Here is a 6,117-nt window from a genome sequence, read left to right on the forward strand (position 1 = left end):
GTACTATAGTAATCGAGCAAGTGCAGAATCACTGAACCGGAATTCACAGCTTGAAAGCGTTTAGCGCGGTGGCCCTTGAAAGTGCGGGGCCCCGTAGCGTTTGATACTTTTGCTACTACGATAATCCGACACTGACCTCATTACAGACCAATTCAGACCTAATTGCTCACCCCGTGCCCTAATAAATCTCAACGTTCATCCTAACAATGTCCCATCGCAAGGGAGAAACACAAAAAGACAAAAAACATTTTTGTGCCCGTATTGAAACGGCTGTGTATGGACCTGAACACTCGATTTTTCCTCGACAAGAATACGGGGTAAACTGTATGGGTTGCCAGCTATGGGTCGACACGGTACAGGTTGATGGCTATGGGTTGAAGCTATGGGTTGGCACCTGTGGGTTGTTTAAATGAAAAAATAATCGTGTGTGCCCTGACTTTTGGGTCACTACTGTTGTTAATGCTTCCACCCCTGCCCCCTCTTGAAAACGAGTGAAGAACACTAGGCCCATTGTTGCGATCGAAACGTCGTGCTCTAGAATTTTTTCTACCCACGTGACTTTACCGAAAGAACCAAAGAGTATGGATTCCTGCAGTCAACCAAAGCATCAACACAAGGCCCCTTTAGGGGCCAAGGTCCCCTTCGGGCCAAGGGCCCCTAAGGAGAGGCTAGGGCCCACGTAGCGGTGTGTGCGCGAGTTTTCGGTGGCCCTGGAACAGGAGGCGACTTCTCCCGCGCTGTAGCAACCTCCTCCGACTGGGGCAACCTCCTCCGACCGGGGCAACCTCCTCCGACCGGGGCAACCTCCTCCGACCGGGGCAACCTCCTCCGATCGGGGCAACCTCCTCCGACTGGGGCAACCTCCTCCGACCGGGTCTCGGCTATGGTGGCGGATTGTTGCGGGTGGTCGTTCGTGACACCGTCGCTCAAGCCTTCGAGACTTGAGCGACGTAAGTAAGTAATAAAAAAAGACGTGAAGGAAAAAATGCGTCACCTGCTCTGCGTTTTATTGTGGAAATAAAAGACGTGAAAAATGTATTGGTGACTTTGGGAGTTTCCCCTGTTCTGAGTTTTATTGTCAAAATAAAAAGGACGTTAATTTTTTTTTTACTTTGGGAGTTTCCCCTGCTCTGGGTTTTATTGTCGAAATAAAGGACGGCAAACATTATTTTTTTTACTTTGGGAGTTTGCCTGCTTTGGATTGTTGTTTCGTCCCGTTGCTTTGCTTTTGTTTTGGCTTGCGTGAACTCAAAATATACAATTGACGAGAGACAACCCATCATCCATCCACAAAGACGAAGATCCACCCACACACCCAGACACCAGACACCCAGACACCCACCCAGACACCCACCCACACACCCACCCAGACACTCACCCACACACCCACACACCCAGACACCCACATACCCAGACACCCATACACGTGAAGAACCAATGACATCTACAGAACGTGAAGAACCAGTGGCATCTACATCTGCAGAACGTGAAGAACCACTGGCATCTACATCTGCAGAACGTGAAGAACCAGTGGCATCTACATCTGTAGAACGTGAAGAACCGGCGGCATCTACATCTGCAGAACATGAAGATCCAGTGGCATCTACATCTGCAGAACGTGAAGAACCAGTGGAATCTACATCTGCAGAACATGAAGAACCAGTGGCATCTACATCTATAGAACGTGAAGAACCAGTGGCATCTACATCTACAGAACATGAAGAACCAGTGGCATCTGCAGAACGTGAAGAACCAGTGTCATCTACACCTGCAGAACGTGAAGAACCAGTGGCATCTACATCTGCAGACGCTGAAGAACCAGTGGCATCTACGTCTGCAGAACGTGAAGAACCAGTGGCATCTACATCTGCAGAACGTGAAGAACCAGTGGCATCTACATCTGCAGAACGTGAAGAACCAGTGGCATCTACATCTGCAGAACGTGAAGAACCAGTGGCATCTACATCTGCAGAACGTGAAGAACCAGTGGCATCTACATCTGCAGAACGTGAAGAACCAGTGGCATCTACATCTGCAGAACGTGAAGAACCAGTGGCATCTACATCTTCAGAACGCGAAGAACCAGTGGCATCTACATCTGCAGAACGCGAAGAACCAGTGGCATCTACATCTGCAGAACGTGAAGAACCGGTGGCATCTACATCTGCAGAACGTGAAGAACCGGTGGCATCTACATCTGCAGAACGTGAAGAACCGGTGGCATCTACATCTGCAGAACGTGAAGAACCGGTGGCATCTACATCTACAGAACGTGAAGAACCAGTGGCATCTACATCTGCAGAACGTGAAGAACCAGTGAAATCTACATCTGCAGAACATGAAGAACCAGTGGCATCTACATCTATAGAACGTGAAGAACCAGTGGCATCTACATCTACAGAACATGAAGAACCAGTGGAATCTGCAGAACGTGAAGAACCAGTGTCATCTACACCTGCAGAACGTGAAGAACCAGTGGCATCTACATCTGCAGTCGCTGAAGAACCAGTGGCATCGACATCTGCAGAACGTGAAGAACCAGTGGCATCTACATCTGCAGAACGTGAAGAACCAGTGGCATCTACATCTGTAGAATGTGAAGAACCGGCGGCATCTACATCTGCAGAACATGAAGAACCAGTGGCATCTACATCTGCAGACGCTGAAGAACCAGTGGCATCGACATCTGCAGAACGTGAAGAACCAGTGGCATCTACATCTGCAGAACGTGAAGAACCAGTGGCATCTACATCTGTAGAATGTGAAGAACCGGCGGCATCTACATCTGCAGAACATGAAGAACCAGTGGCATCTACATCTGCAGAACGTGAAGAACCAGTGGCATCTACATCTGCAGAACATGAAGAACCAGTGGCATCTACATCTGCAGAACGTGAAGAACCAGTGGCATCTACATCTGCAGAACGTGAAGAACCAGTGGCATCTACACCTGCAGAACGTGAAGAACCAGTGGCATCTACATCTGCAGACGCTGAAGAACCAGTGGCATCTACGTCTGCAGAACGTGAAGAACCAGTGGCATCTACATCTGCAGAACGTGAAGAACCAGTGGCATCTACATCTGCAGAACGTGAAGAACCAGTGGCATCTACATCTGCAGAACGTGAAGAACCAGTGGCATCTACATCTGCAGAACGTGAAGAACCAGTGGCATCTACATCTGCAGAACGTGAAGAACCAGTGGCATCTACATCTGCAGAACGTGAAGAACCAGTGGCATCTACATCTTCAGAACGCGAAGAACCAGTGGCATCTACATCTGCAGAACGCGAAGAACCAGTGGCATCTACATCTGCAGAACGTGAAGAACCAGTGGCATCTACATCTGCAGAACGTGAAGAACCAGTGGCATCTACATCTGCAGAACGTGAAGAACCGGTGGCATCTACATCTGCAGAACGTGAAGAACCGGTGGCATCTACATCTGCAGAACGTGAAGAACCGGTGGCATCTACATCTGCAGAACGTGAAGAACCGGTGGCATCTACATCTGCAGAACGTGAAGAACTGGTGGCATCTACATCTACAGAACGTGAAGAACCAGTGGCATCTACATCTGCAGAACGTGAAGAACCAGTGGAATCTACATCTGCAGAACATGAAGAACCAGTGGCATCTACATCTATAGAACGTGAAGAACCAGTGGCATCTACATCTACAGAACATGAAGAACCAGTGGAATCTGCAGAACGTGAAGAACCAGTGTCATCTACACCTGCAGAACGTGAAGAACCAGTGGCATCTACATCTGCAGACGCTGAAGAACCAGTGGCATCGACATCTGCAGAACGTGAAGAACCAGTGGCATCTACATCTGCAGAACGTGAAGAACCAGTGGCATCTACATCTGTAGAATGTGAAGAACCGGCGGCATCTACATCTGCAGAACATGAAGAACCAGTGGCATCTACATCTGCAGAACGTGAAGAACCAGTGGCATCTACATCTGCAGAACGTGAAGAACCGGTGGCATCCACATCTACAGAACGTGAAGAACCAGTGGCATCTACATCTGCAGAACGTGAAGAACCGGTGGCATCTACATCTACAGAAAGTGAAGAACCAGTGGCATCTACATTGCAGAACGTGAAGAACCAGTGGCATCTACAGGAAATTATACAACTTTTAAAGCCATTCCTCCGTGCTTAGTGTACATGCCGTGCAACACGTTTTGAATCGACAGGGGTAAAGTTGGACTTGCGAACAACTCGTCGAACGAACCTAACTCCTTTGTAAGGGGCCGTCCATAAATGACGTCACGCGATTTTGGACGATTTTTGACCCCCCCCGTCACACGGCGTCACAAAAAAGTCAGACCCCCCCCCTCAAATATGACGTCACAAAGCTCTGCCCCCCTCCCCCCCAAAAAAATATATAAACATGCTTCAAATCGCTTTAAACTATTGTCATTGTAGTGCGTATTTAATGTGGCGCTGCACTCTGATGTTGTAGGAGAAAACATTTATTAAAAAGTCTATTTAATTAAGTAGACGACCTGCTTGTCAGTTTTGATGTAGTTTCCTTATTCACAAAGTTCCTGTACCTGACACCATCGCAATCATTGAAGACTTGGTTCATAAAGGACTAAACACTGAGGTACCCCCCCCCCCCTGGTGAGACACTGCTTAACCAACACATACTTCACCTGGAATGGAACTTTCTACAAACAAACTGAGGGCACCCCAATGGGCTCCCCCCTATCTCCGGTTGTAGCCAACGTTTTCATGGAGAAATTTGAGACTGACGCCATCCAGACTGCCACTCTGCGCCCAACCTTATGGAAGAGGTACGTGGATGACACTTTTGTCATCTGGCCACATGGCCGGCCTGCTCTAGACCAATTCCTCGACCACATCAATTCCATACACCCAGCCATCAGATTTACCATGGAAGTCGAAAAAGATGGCAAGCTACCTTTTTTGGATGTCCTAATAAAAAAGAGACCTGATGGTACAATAAGCCACTCTGTCTACAGGAAAGCTACACATACGGATGCTTACCTGAAACCGGATTCCCACCACCATCCATCCCAGAAGAATTTCCTCATCAAGACTCTGCACCATAGAGCCCAATGCATATCCGACCAGGAACACATAGCCAGTGAACTCAAGCACGTACACCAAGCTCTTAATGCTAATGGCTACTCCGACTACACAATCTGCAAAGCTATCACTCCAACCATAAAGAAAGACCCTCTTGAGGAGCCTTTCAAAACCATCACTTTACCCTACATTGTGGGGATCACAAAAAAGATCTCCAAAATCTTGAATAAACACAAGATCCAGGTCCAATTCAACACATTACATAAAATCCGTGATCTGGTTCCATCTGTAAAAGATGTGATTCCGGACATACAGTACCCTGGCGTCTACAAACTAAGTTGCCTCTGTGGTAGTAGTTACATTGGAGAAATCAAGCGCCATGTCTCGGATCGCATTCGTGAACACAAAGCAGACCTAAAACACGAAAGGACCAACACCTCGGCCATGGCAGATCACTGTTATAATTCAGTAGGCTCACATGACATTGACTTTTCCAAGACAGAGGTTATCTGCAAGCCATCTGGCTACCATGAGAGATTCGTTCATGTGGCTATCCACATATACCAACACAGAGACAATTTCAACCGAGAAGATGGATTCTGGCTTAGCAATCATTGGAAGGATTTGATCAACCATTTCGGGTCTTAATTGATTGTTCACGCTTACGGTGGCTTTCAGACCGCATCCATTTTTGTCGTCTCCCCCCTCCTCTTTTCCGAACATAGATGGACTCGTCCATCTGAATAAACTGCCAAATCGCTCTCCGTGGTGCTAACGTTTAAAAAACGCCACTTTTTTCACATTTTCTTGTTGTGGTTTTCACACCTGATGATGATTGCTTGTGTTGCAGTCGAAACGTCGTGAGAATTTTTATTGTTTTTTAATTTTTATTATTTTATTGTTTCCCTTCTACGTGACTTTACCGAAAGAACCAAGAATAGAACGTGTTGTCTATATTTATTTAAAGTTGCGAATTTTGATGTGACGTCACATTTCTCAACCCCCCCCCCTCGTCACAAATGTCTGACCCCCCCCCCCCCCCCAGGTGAGTGAC

Source organism: Petromyzon marinus, chromosome 62 (genome assembly GCF_048934315.1).
Source record: "Petromyzon marinus isolate PM22_M1 ecotype Great Lakes invasive population chromosome 62, UKy_Petmar_22M1.pri1.0, whole genome shotgun sequence".
Lineage (NCBI taxonomy): Eukaryota > Metazoa > Chordata > Hyperoartia > Petromyzontiformes > Petromyzontidae > Petromyzon > Petromyzon marinus.